This window comes from Zalophus californianus, chromosome 1, assembly GCF_009762305.2.
Source record: "Zalophus californianus isolate mZalCal1 chromosome 1, mZalCal1.pri.v2, whole genome shotgun sequence".
Classification (NCBI taxonomy): Eukaryota; Metazoa; Chordata; class Mammalia; order Carnivora; family Otariidae; genus Zalophus; species Zalophus californianus.
The window spans coordinates 109,986,205-110,000,259 of record NC_045595.1 but is presented as its reverse complement, the minus strand read 5'-3'; positions in this window follow the sequence as shown (position 1 = coordinate 110,000,259).

Below are 14,055 nucleotides of genomic sequence, written 5' to 3'. Positions count from 1 at the left end.
GCTCAACTCAGCAACAGAGGAAAAACTCCTTCTGAGGATTGGGCAAAATTCAGTTTCATCTGAAAGAAAATCCTGCCATCTCCTTGGCAAGAGCTGCACAGCCTGCACAGTGTATAAACCAGGATGACACAAAGGACTCCCATTTCCTCTTGGGGCCTCCAGGGCTCCTCCTAGACCCGGGCCTGACCCAACTCAACTTTAAAGATTTTTTATTATTACTATTTGTTTATTCGACAGAGAGAGAGAGCATAAGAAGGCAGAGAAGCAGGCAGAGGGAGAGGGAGAAGCAGGCTCCCCGCTGAGCAAGGAGCCAGATGCGGGGCTCGAAGCCAGGACCCTGGGATCGTGACCTGAGCCCAAGGCAGTTGCTTAACCATCTGAGCCACCCAGGCGCCCCCAACTCAACTTTAAAGGGCATGCCGATGACAGGGCTCACTGTTCCTCTGACTCCAACCCTGGATTCTTAAATGTTGCTGTTTCTAGGATTATTATTTATAGTTAGCATTCATTGAGCACTGACCGTGTGCTGTGTTCTGCTAAGCACTTGACATGCATTTTCCCCTTTAAATACCACAACAACTTTATAATCTCTATTTTGTAAATGAGGAAATGGAGGCTTGAAAAGGTAGAGTAATTTGCTTAAAAGAAAATTTCCTGGTAATTCAGAGTGAAGCTTAGGTTTAGGTCCCTTGAGGAAGAAGAGAAGGGAAGGAAAGAAGCCAAGCTTTTTAGCATCTACTATGTAGCCAATACCATGCTAGCCACTCTTTCATGTCTCTCTCTTCCTCACAGTAAGCCTGGTTTATAAAAACCACCCAACTTTCTATAAGAGTTCAGGCAGAGATTAAGTTATCAGAGCATAGCTAGTAGATAAGTGATTTTTGCATAGAAACCTGTTCTGAAGATCCCTTACTGCATATACCATTAGTGTGTCGTTGACTTAAATCCTGGCTCTGTGATGCAAGCCGTAGGATCTTGGGCAAGTCCCTGAGCCCTGATAATCCCATTAAGTACACTAACTTGACAAAGATAATGTAGGAATCCTTACTACATTCCAGTTTTCCACACACACAAATCTCTCCTCTAGTTTCTGCAGCACCTAGCTGGCACCTCTGTCTGAGCCCTCCCCGCTCATCAGTGCTCCTTAGCAACTTCTATGGAGGCGTTGGGGGGTGACGAGACTGTATTGCTAGCCCCAGGGGACTACATATTTTATAGGACCCACATCTTGGAGTGAACTTGACACTAACCTGCTATTTAGTAAATGTTGACTGCTGCTTTCAATCATAGGGACTAGAGATGTCTTTGCAAAGTCCTGAATCCCTTAAGAGGTCATTTGACCTGCTGGTCACCTTTGGGTGACTTTAGCCTCTGATATTCAGAAACCCTGGCCATGGAGCTCCTGGGTGGCTCGGTCAGTTAAGCATCTGCCTTTGGCTGGGGTCATGATTTCAGTGTCCTGGGATGGAGACCCAGCTCAGCAGGGAGTCTGCTTTTCCCTCTCCCTTTTCCTCTGCCCCTCCCCCTGCTCATGCTCTCTCTCTCTCTAATAAATAAATAAAATCTAAAAAGAAAGAAAGAAAGAAAGAAAAAGAAAGAAAGAAAGAAAGAAAGAAAGAAAGAAAGAAAGAAAGAAAGAAAGAAAGAAAGAAAGAAAGAAAGAAAGAAAGAAAGAGAAAGAAAGAAACAAACCCTGGCCGCAAACATACCCCCTCTTCAAAATCCAAGCTGCCAAAGCAAAGACCCCACTCAAATATGTCACAATTTTCCTTTGAAAAGCTACCTCCTCCAGCAAACATTAATTAGATCTTAGTTTTTGACATCTCATCTTCATCGAAAATTTGGGAAAATACATAAAGGAAGGCACACTCATACCCACTCCTGTGGCATGCTGCCATAGTAAGAGTTAGGTGGTCCCAGAGCTAAAGATTTGCCTTTCTGACCCTCAAGCCAAGTAAACATGGCCTATCACATGTAAGTTCCTGTGACCCACACAGATGAGAAAGCCACTGCACTGACAAAGCTGTGATCAACAGGCAGGTCAGTCAGGTCAGGCATTTGCAGAGGACCATTTCGGAGCGTGATGCCCGAGTCGATGTCACTGTGAATGCCTAGTATTTGAAGGAGGAAATTTAGACCTGCATTGCTCTTGAGCTAGGCATTTTAGCAATACCACAGAATGGAAGAATGAAAGTTCTTGAAGGATGGAAAAGAATTTAACACAGTTCACTCACAAGACATACAGCTTCACACTGGTTCTCAAAGTGTGGTTCTCTGGCCAGAAGCATTAATATCGCCTGGAAACTTGCTAGAGATTTTAAATTCTCAGGCCTCAGAATTCGCATGTCAGCACCATTCTGGTAGCCCAGTTTCATGTCTTCCTACAAGAGGAATACCATACTAGCCAACAGAAGCTATATGCTCACCAGGATATACTTCTAGAACCAGGGCCCTGCCACAAAGCCCTGAAACAACCCTGTTGTCATGAGTCCAGAAGCTCCTGAACAGCTAGTCAACCCCATGCCCGGGGAAGTGGGGGTACATTGAGCCAGAGAGCATCCTGAAGGGGAGAAAGGGAGACCAGGGCCTATGCCAGACCTGGTCCAGGCTCAGAGCACCCTCCTCAGATGGCACCACAGGCCTTAACTGGAACTACCCTCACTGCAAAGTCCCTTAGATATTTCAAAGCACAGAAGCCCTTGAGACTATGGGGGTAGAGGAGAGAGGAGCAGTGGATGGCATGGGGAGCCCCACTCGTCCAGGTCTTAGGACAGTAAGGCTATGGGCTGCTGTCTCCACAGCCAGCCTCCACTTCCTGATTAGAACCAGCCTCTACTGCTGCTAGGCCAGTCTCCATCACCTCCACGGAACCCAGCCTCGTATTTCTTGTTTAAGAAGAGCTCTGTAAGGTTTGTTAATTGCTCCACACATAACTCTTACTGTTGTTTTTAACTAAAGGAAAAAACATGCTATTTGTGGTCTAAACTAACCACCTCCACTCACTGTGGGAAGCTTGTTTGAGTCACAAGGCAATCACAGCAAGCCAGCAGCACACCTGAAGCCAGGGGACTACTAATCAGGTCTTTCTGACTCCAAACACCTGCTCTTTCCACTATATCCTGTTGCTTTGGGACCACAGAAGTTACAGAGAACTGAACTTGGGAAAGTTGGGTTAGGAGCCCAAATAGGGTATAGGAGGAGTCCAAAAGTTCTCTGGTGAGAATTTCTAAAACAAAAAGTTCTACAACCCAACTATAGCTACAGCGGTAGGTCTCCTCTCCCCTCATTTAGACTGCAGTGGTTTTAGAACAAATTATTTGACACTCCTCCTACAGAAGGTGGAGTCCAATTCCCCGCACCTGAATATGAGCTGGCTTTAACAATTCATTTCTAATAACTCACATGTAGCAAGAGAGAGACTTACTGTCTTTCAAGGGTAGGTTAGAGAGGGCAATACAGCTCCTTCCTGGGTATCTCTCTCTCTCACTCTCTCTCTTCGTGTCTTGCAAGCCCTCCACCAACATCTGGCTACCCTGAAGCCACTTTCCTGAAGAGATCACATGGAAATAGCGAGACAAGGCCATGGCTGCAGTTTGAGGCTCCCCAGCATCCCAGACATGTGAGTGGGCAGCATTCAGATAATTCCATGCCTCTGCCTTCCATCCACCAAGGCTGACATCAAATGGATTAGATACAGACTGCCCCAGCCCAGCTCTGGCCAAGTTACAGACTTATAAGCAAAATGCTGTTGTTGTTTTAAGCCACTGTTTTTAAATGGTTTGTTTCTACAAAAGTACATAACTAGAACATAGCACAAACCAAAGGGGGTAAATGGTACCTGTGGAAAAGTAGAGGAAAACTGGCAAATGTTGGCACTTTGAGGGGGTGGTTTTCAACATCTGTAAGTGACTTATTGTTGCCCTTTTACCCCAGTAAAGGGAATGGACAATTATACAAAAATCCTCCATGCTAGCGATACAAAGACACCGATAAAGTATGTAAGGCAAGTGTTGAGTACCTATTGGACTTGCCTAAGAAATTTGAATATTTTATTCTAAATGAGATTTTCATATTCAGATCAAAATTCCTGTGAAATCAATGCAGAGTAGTTTTCCCTCAAAGACTTCTCTTTAGCTGGTATTTTACAGATTTTTGGATTGGAGGAAAATTTTACTTTGTGGTCTATTTAAGGATATCCCTGTTGATGTTTGCTTGTTCTACTTAGAGAATTCATTGATTTTACACTCTGGAGTAAAATCATTCTGGGTACATTCTGATGTACCCAGGGCCCAGCCTGTTGAATCTCATGTGGCTTCTGCTCTCTACCCAAAATTGTCCTGCTGATGCCCCTTTTAGATGAGTAGCTCCCAATTTTGGTTTCGACCCTGAACTCTCCTAAATCATTCAACCACTCAGCCCTGTTTTTTAAAGTCCTCTCTCACTGTTATGCCCATTCAAGCCTCCTAGTCCTTGGCCTGGTGCAAAGCTCTGGACCTCTGTCCTTTTTTATCATGATCATGCTCTTGTCCCAAACCCCCCTCATTTCTTTCATGGATAATGATCATCACCTCCTACCCAGTCTTCTTGTTTCCAGGACTTCTTATCTAAAATCCAGGCACTGTATTAATATCCAACACATCTTTCTAAAACAACAATTTCAAGCCACCCGTGCATCCAGAGCCAAGACCAAGCACACAAGAGCACAAGGCCATTCATGCTCTAGCCATTGTCCTCTCAAACCTTATCACACACCCTTTCCTCTCTCCATAGCATTTTTTCCAATAATACCACCCTATATATCATTTCCTAAACACACCATATTGTTTTCGGCTCCTTTGTGTTTAGAAATACTGCTCTCTCTTTTCTCTACCCTTCTAATGACACAACCACATGTGGAACTCCTGTTTATCCTCCAATTGCCGTGCACCTGTCACCTCTTGTAAGATGCCTTCCCTGACCCCTCCCTAAAGGGCTGCTCTCTCCTCTGCCTTGCACATGCTTCTATTGTTGAACAGGCCACAGTGACGGGGTCCAGGTATTTTCATGTCAGCCTCCCTGCTAGACCTTGAACTCCTTGGGAGAGACTGTCCTGCTTATCATTGTGCCTCCGAGCCTAGCACAGAGTCATCTGCACCAAAAGGACTCAATAATTTTTTTTTTCAATTAAGTAGGACAGAATAAAATGCACAACAATTTAGGGGTAGACTCCCAAATAAAAGACCAAGTACCCTTGAAAAAAGAGCCTCTGGCAGCTAGCCAGGCACATCTAAACTTATGAAGTTTATATCACAATAACAAAATTTAAACTTGATCAACAGCTCTGTGGTGAGTGATTGAACTGATTCGGACAGAGATGAGGGGAATGGGGAGCTACATGAACATAAACGATTTTGAGAGTAAGTTTTGTTAGGGTAACAGCTCATGTAATTCTGGTTGGAGTTAACAAGACTTATGAACCGTAAGAGCCAGAGAGTCATCTCTATCTTATCCTTTGCTCCGGTCTGATCTTTTCTTAGATTAATAGTTCTGAGTTTAATCTTCACACTTTAATAAAAACATAAACACATTGAATTGGATCCAAAGAAAAAAAATAAAATTATTAAGATTTAGAAAATAGGAATGATAGGAAAACATTAAAGATGTTCAAGAATCAATTTCACTTGTAGGAATTAACCCCAAGAAATTAAGGATTTGCACCAAATGTTTGCTACAATAGTTTGTAAGAACATATTTTTTAAATCATGAAAAAATATTGAAAACATCCTAAGTGACCAAACTAGGAGATCAGATAATTAAATATCCATGTATTCGATAGCCAAGATGTGGAAATACAAACATGGGGTTATATTTAATGATATAGTTATTGAAACAATTAGTTATTATATACATAGTAAAATTCCATGTTATAAATTTACATATGAACAGAAAAAGTCTGAAAGAAAATACAACAAAACGTTGGCAATCATTATCTCTACGAGTTTGAATTTAGATGTTTTTTTCATTTTGCTTATCTGTATATTCTTTTTTTTAAAGATTTTTTTTTATTTATTTATTTGAGACAGAGAGAATGAGAGAGAGAGAGAGAGAGAGCACATGAGAGGGGGGAGGGTCAGAGGGAGAAGCAGACTCTCTGCCGAGCAGGGAGCCTAATGCGGGACTCGATCCAGGGACTCCTGGATCATGACCTGAGCCGAAGGCAGTCGTTTAACCAACTGAGCCACCCAGGTGCCCACTTATCTGTATATTCTATGTTTTCTAAAATCACCATGTGCTACTATATATAATTTTTTCAATTAAAGTAAAATAGTGGTAGAAATTAGCTTGATTTAGCACCAGATGTAATCAGGAAACCTCTATAAGCTTGGCTTCCCAGGAACATAAAAGAAACATATGGGTAAATTAGACATAAGGCCAAAAATAGGCTGGGATAAAAACATGGAAATTCTACAGTTCCAGGTTGAGTTTAATCTTTATTCTGTAAGCAATATGGAACATGGAATTTTTTGATTCAGAGAGCAACTTGAACAAAATTGTTATTTAGAAAAATATTTCATAGGTGGAATTGGACTTGGTGGATAGTTGGTTTGGGTGGACAGAGTGGAAAGCAGACGCCAGTGTTTCCAACTATGAAAAGTCTGAAGCCTAAGACATGAGACAGATAATGATGGCTTAGACAAGTCTAGAGAAAGAGAAGGAAGAGTTTGGAAATGTAGAAGGAAGGTGATGAATAAGCTGGACTTGAATTGTGCTCTAGCAATCAGGTAACTGCTACTGTCCACTCGGGGAAACATGAAGTGGATCCTTCTCGGAGGAAATAATTTTAAGGAAGGAAGGAAGGAGGGAAGGGAAGGAGTGAAGGAGGGAGGGAGGAAGGAAAGAGGGAGGGATGGAGGAAGGAGGGAAGGGAAGAAAAGAGGGAAGGAAGGAAGGAGGGAGGGATGGAGGAAGGAGGGAAGGAAAGAGAGAGGGATGGAGGAAGGAAGGTTTTTACCTATGGAGTTGACACAATTCTTACAAGTTTCAGATTTCCTAGACCAGGATTAGATTTTAGAGGCCAGATTTAATAGAAAATGTGGAGAAAGATTAAACCGAGTCTCTGAAGAAAGACCTATCAAGGAATCAGAAAAAACTACATAGAGAGTAATTCTTTTAATCCTGAGCATCTAAAGCTGAAAGACATTAAAGGATCACAAAACCTGAAAACAGAGCAAAGGAAATGAGAAGCATATTTTTTTAAATTCCTTCATTGATATTTTAATATAATTCTTGACTAATTTATCCTTTGCCTTTTTCCAAAAAGCCGGCTTGTTTTATCCCCTTCATGTATTCATAGTCATTTATAATTTCAGATAAGCTCTCTTGGTTCATTCCAAATTGGGTTTTAGTGAAAAAGAACTGAATGGAATGTTGATGTGACTTCTCATTGACACCAGGATCTCCACTCCAGGCTGGAAACTTGGTACAATGATGCATCTTTCTGTATAATCACTAACCGCAAATGGCATGTTATTAATTAAAGGATGTAAGACTAGTCTGCATCCTGAGTATTTCGAAGAGAGACAGGTGTTCAAGTAGAAGATCCTGTCCCTTCATAAGAACTGTGGGAAAATGGACTCAATAGAGAAGTAATTGCTTGGTGTTCTGCTGGAAAGCCATTTTACACTGATACTCTGTGAGCAAGTGACTTACCCACCACCCAACGATATAATGAGAACAGACTGATTTAAAAACTTTACATAAACCTGAATTCATTTCCTCTTTATTTTTTCCGAAGAGAGAAGCCTACAGACCCATGCAGATTTCTAAGCTTTGATTGTGAATACCATCCAGCTCCCTTTACACAAGCCAGGCAGATGTTTTGGGAAAATGGATCTAAACATCTGGATTTAAATAGAGGCATTTTCTTAAATGACAGCAATGCGCCCACCCAACATATGTCATCAAAGTGTTGGTCTCCAACTGAGATGTGAGAGAGAAGATCTGAAAATCATTACCCCCAAACGGTGGGGCGAAGTGTCTTAAGAGACATTATCAAATACATTCTAGAAAGTCTGCAGTGCTGGGCAGACTGTAGATCTTGTGGTGGTTCATATGATTCAGAAGCTACTTTTCTTGAAGCTACTTCTTAACAGACAGAACCACAGTGAGGATAGCAGGGTGGCCCAGCTCTGTAGAGTGAAGGGCACCATTACATAGACTGGAATGTTTTGTGCAAAGTTTTTTTAAACATTTTTTAAATTTTTATTTCCAGCTTTTTTGAGCTATAATTGACAAAGAAAAATTATATATATATATATTTAAGCTGTGATGTTTTGATATAAGAATACATTATGAAATGATTACCACAATCAAGCTAATTAACACATCTATCACCTTACATACTTATATTTATGTGTACATGTGCTGAGAACTCTTATGATCTACTCAATGCACATTTCAATTACACAATACAGTATCGTTAACTAAAGTCACCATGCTGTACATGATGAGGTTCATAACAGGCTTCTCATGTCATAATTTCTAATGGGCAGTCCTCCTTTGAGACACATTGAAAGGCACAGAGTTCTATACCTACCCAGTGCTGCCTCCTTTACAAACTTTACATCCTTTTTACAAACTGCAAATCTTTTCCACAAGCTGCATCCCCACTCCTGCTTAGAAGCCCCCAATTTTGTTTTCTTTTTCCATTCCTCAGGCCTGGAGAAAGTGTGGAAGTCAATTCTTTTCTCAGGCCCATTCTCCTGAACATCTGTTGGCTGGAGCTTATCAGCAGTGCCTCTCTGAGCCCCCTGGGTCCCATGTGATGCACCCTCTAATTCATGGGTCCAGTATGCACAGGAGAGACGCTGGCATTGATCCTCCTGAGGACACATCCTCAGGCTGGACCACCTACTTCTGAGCTCACCATCTAGGCTGGGTCTAACACAGATTCCCACCACCTCCTTTGGGCCTGCAAGGTCCAGGGGCACTCAGAATGTGAGGCTAATCCTTTAAGGTCTTATAAGGGTCTATGCATAGACAGATTAAAACAAGTATATCATCTTAGAATTTATGCCCAGAGCCCGTCCTCTGCCTGTCCTATGTGCTGATCAGTTCTCCATTGCTTTCACTTCTATTCACCCAGCCTTCTCCAGCTATGCTCTGTGTTGCAGGAGGCTGACACCTGCAAACGACATTTCTCAGACTCCCTTCCTACTGATTTATTTCTAGGTTCAGCCAATGAGAGACTGAGGTGAGGGGAAGATGTTGGGACAAAAGAAAAGGAGAAGCCAGGATGTTCCTCTCCCTCTCTGCTTTAGGCAATATCTCCAGCATTTGTTTCATCTCCAGGATTCCAGCCTCTACCAGACAGTCCCTAACTCTTTATTTTCAGGCCCCATCGAGCAGGCCCCTAGCTTGGCTCCAGCCCCCATCAAGTAGCCCTGCCTCCTGGGCTTTAGTACTTTCTCCATTTTCCACTTGAGCCTAAGGGCAGTATTGCTGATCTCTGGGCTGCCTCACTGTCTACCGTTTGGCCATACAGCTTTTCCAAAACCTTCATAACCACTTCCCCACACTAAATTCCCTGTACTGAACTACCCAATGAGGACTCAGCTTTCCTGGCTAGATGCTGACTGATCAATGTACTATCCCACTGGTCTGGTGACAGAGTGGGAGGGGAGAGAGGGAAGAAAGAGTAGAAATGCTAAGCGGCCCTTGTGTGGGCGGGGACTGGAGTGGCCACATGAGGGATGTCTGGTGCCATAGGGAGCCAGTGGCTCCAGCGTGGGACTCCAAGCTCATTTTGTGACCACCTCTGGCATCTATACATCTTTTCCATTTTGAGGATAAGACATATTCATGTCTTCTGCCCATTTCTTGATTGGATTATTTGTTCTTTGGGTGTTGGGTTTGATAAGTACTTAACAGATTTTGGATACTAGCCCTTTATCTGGTATGTCATTTGCAAATATCTTCTCCCGTTCTGTCAGTTGTCTTTTGGTTTTGTGGACTGTTTCCTTCTAATGATGTAATGTATGGTGATTAACATAACATAATAAAATAAAATTTTAAAAAAAGAGTCTATATCTGATTTTAGGCAAATGGTAGGAAGAGCATAGAACTTTTTCTTGTCTTCTGCTGTTTCTCAATTGTCTTCAGCTCAAAAGAATCCTTATGCCAAAGTGGCATACTTGGGGTGACATATCTGATCATGACATATGGTTCTCTGTTGCCTCAACTTCCTCCGACTCCCCTCACTCCATTAACTGCGACGAAAGGGAGAATTGTCAGGATCCTCAGACCAATACTGCAGCTGGAAAACAATTAAGAGAATCCCCACCAGTGGGTGCCACCTGCACTGGCAGGTCCAGTCCATTAAAACGTGTTCCATGGACCCTTCTCCACTGCCTAACAAAGAATTTCTCTAATGTCATCATTATTCAGACAACTTCATCCTGTCTCTTCTAGGTGACAAGAATGCTGCTGTGCTTCCTACCACCCCAGTAATTTGCTTTAAACCAGCCCAAGGAAGGCATTACAAAGAATGGATTTGGGTCTTAAATGTGTGACTTCTTGCAGATGGGGTCTTTTAAAAAAAAATATTTTATTTATTTGAGAGAGAGACAGAGAAAGCATGAGCAGGGGAGGGGCAGAGGGAGAGGGAAAACAGACTCCCCACTGAGCAGGGAATCCCAATGCGGGGCTCCATCTCAGGGCCCCAAGATCATGACCTGAGCCAAAGGCAGATGCTTAACCGACTGAGCCACCCAGGTGCCCTGCAGACGGAGTCTTAAAAGTTCTCCATAACCCTTAACCCACACGTAGTCTGTCTCTGAGATATTTAATTCTTGTAATATTTTCTTAGTATGTTCTACCCTCCATGGACACCATCTCTGAGCTCCCCACACACATGAAATCTTTGTTTTTTATTACCTGGTAGCATCCAGCACAGGCCACGCTGCTTGTCCTGTCAGTTCAAGGCCATCTGGCCAGACTCCTAGTAAAGTCTACCAGATCCAGGGCTGCTTGAGCCAATTGGCCAACTTTGCCATAGCCCTCTGGGGGCTGACAGAGAATTCAGGGCACACACCTCCCTTCCAAAGGCTGGCCTCCTGGCATCTCCCCCTGGAATTCTCTGCAGAAACCAGTCCCAGTCTTGTGTTTACCCAGCCAGGCAAAGTCCCCCACTTGCTGGCTGAAACACTGCCACAGTCTTGCTGAAACTCTGGTCTCGAGACTACAGCTGTTTTCCTTTCATTCCTCTCCTCTTGAAGGGTATTCAGAACCCCTTTGTCATTCATGATGCATCCAGTGGTATATTCAACACCCCCTCCTAAGAGTTTGGATACCATTATGACCATTCCTTTTGATTCAGACACAGCTGGACACCACAGCACAGTTCAACATTTCTAACACTGACCCAATCAAAAGTAATCAGGTATTTTCTCCTTAAGGGGGTGAGTATCTGCCAAGCCCCCTGAAGAGGGGCAATGGAAGAAAATTCCACCTAGCCATATAAGCAAAGCAACAGGGTAAACACATGCATGTTCATGAATTTTCAATTTTATTCAAAGACTTGAAGAAACAAAGTGAGGCATCTGATGATTTAAAATAATTGTATCAAAATTAATATGGATATTAAGAGTAGAAAAATAGTCACATGTATTGTTAAGACAAAATGAGAGAATTCAAAAATATGTCAATAGCCTGCCTCGGACTAGGTCCTTCATTCCCTTAGAGGTGTGCATTCCTTCTTCACCACCCACAGGGGTTCAGGGATCAAGGTAGTAAGAACTCTCAGGTGGTCCATGCCCTCTCTCACTCTGGAGGATTTTCCACCCATGGACTTCCTCGAACCTTAAGAAATATTTCACACCACTTACTGCACCAAAACTTATGGGGGGAAAGGGGCCTTGGATAAATGGCTCAGAAAACCTCTCCCCAAGAAGAATTTTTGCTTCTTTCTCTCTAAGAGGAAACAAAGAATTTCCAAGAGGAAACCACAGGGTTTGGATATAGGGGAAAGGAGTCTCCTAGCTTTCTTCTACTTAGGTCTGACTAAGAAAGCCAAAACAATGTTCAAGTTTCAAAATGGACCCAGCTGATCAAGAAGGGAGTACAGCTGTGGGTCTGCACTGTTGACATTTTGAGCCAGTCGATTCTTTGCTGTGAGGGAGTGTTCTATGGTCTTTTGGATATTTTAATAGCATCCCTGGACTCTCTACCCATCAAATCCCAATAGCAATACTCAGCTGTCACAATCAAAAATGTCTCCAGATATTGCCAATGTGCCCAGGGTTGAGAACCACTGAGTGAGGCTAAGGAAATTGCAGCTTAGCTAATCACAAAACATTTCCTTTCATAGAGTATCCTCTGTGCTACATATATCACCACGGGTTAAGGGAGGCCATAGTAGATAGGGCAAGAAGCTGCTTACTCCTTAAATCTTATCAGTCCCTTAGGTATTCTCCACTAATAAATCACATCATCTCCCAGTTCCTCAGCATATCTATGAATTGAGAAGGCTCAGGAATGTGCTAAGATCAGCTTTTATCAAATGACCAGAGTCAACAGTGTGCATCTCCTCCTGTGCCAAATTCAGTGACCTCGCGTTACTACCTTCAAATTGGCCACAGGGAGAGGATTTACAACATAGAAATCAGCAAATGTTACGAATCTGGACCTTTGTTTTCAGAGAGCCAGTTTATCAGTATACCATGGAGGAAATAGTCTCTAAAGGCCCCTCTGGGCCTGAGACTCTTCAATATGACGAACTATAATACAACAAATAGATTAAAAGTCTAGAATGGGTGAAACCATTATCTGGACACTAGTTTTACTGCATCGACAGCCAAATAAACATGTAATTTGAAAATGTGCAACCTAAAAAAAATTGTCTATAGTCCTTTTTTTCTCTCTCTCTCCTTGCTAGATAGGATTCTTGGAGGTTACTAAAATAGAGATGATCTGCTTTAAAATTAGGTGGAAAAGAAAGACACAACTTTGACCTAGAAGAATGTGACACTTCAGATTGTGAAAGGAGAATAAATAACATTTTCTGGGATCAGCCTCTGTCCCAGGAGGTCTTTAGGTTATTAAATATAACTGCTCGAACAAACAGTCCTTCTCCTCCAGGGAGAACTTGGTTCTTGCTCTGCTACTCCCAGGACAAGCTGCGCAAACCCAATTAGTCAAATAGCCTGCACCAGATTAAAACCTCCTGACTCCTAGTCAGGCCTCTGCTAAAATCACTCAGGACAGCCTTACCTATTTGGAACATGAAGCCAAACAAAGGAAGCCCTGTGCCTTGGCCTATCTGCTGGAAGTACTCCACTGTGCTGGGCTGTCTATTCAGTTTCAAGTACTCCTTACTCCTAACAGCCCTCTGTTGGGACACTTCCTTCAACTAGCCCCCCTTCAGCCAGTCTCCTTTGGGCTACACATGTTCCCCAAATGAGTTCTAAAGTCATAGATTAGTAGGCCCAGAAAGGGTCTCAGGCATATTTTCTTTTTTTTTTCTTTAAAGGTTTTATTTATTTATTTATTTGACAGAGAGAAAGAGAGAGAGAGAGCACAGCAGGGGGAGCAGCAGTCAGAGGGAGAGGGAGAAGCAGGCTCCCCACTGAGCAGGGGGCCTGACACAGGGCTCGATCCCAGGACCCTGGATCATGACCTGAGCCAAAAGGCAGATGCTTAACCGACTGAGCCACTCAGGCGTCAGGCATATTTTTCTCCAATCTTTCTTTTATAGGTGAGGCTCTGAGAAAGATGCTCACTTGCCCAAAGTGACAACAAAGGCCCAGAACAAGGCAGAACTAGAACTTGGCAGGCCAAGTCCCGGTCCAGGGTGCTTTGTACTGAAATTCTGCCCTCCTCTCTTCTGCTGTCTCCCCTGGATGGGGGGAGGAGAAGGGGCACCCTTGGGGAGAAAGGAGACAGCAGCTTTATTACCTATACACTAGAGCAGTCACAGTTTTCAGAAATCCCTAAATCCATGAGAATGTCAAGGTCCCCCCAGGTGCTCAACTGCAGACAGAGATTTCATTGAATTTAATTTGTGATGCAACTATTCTT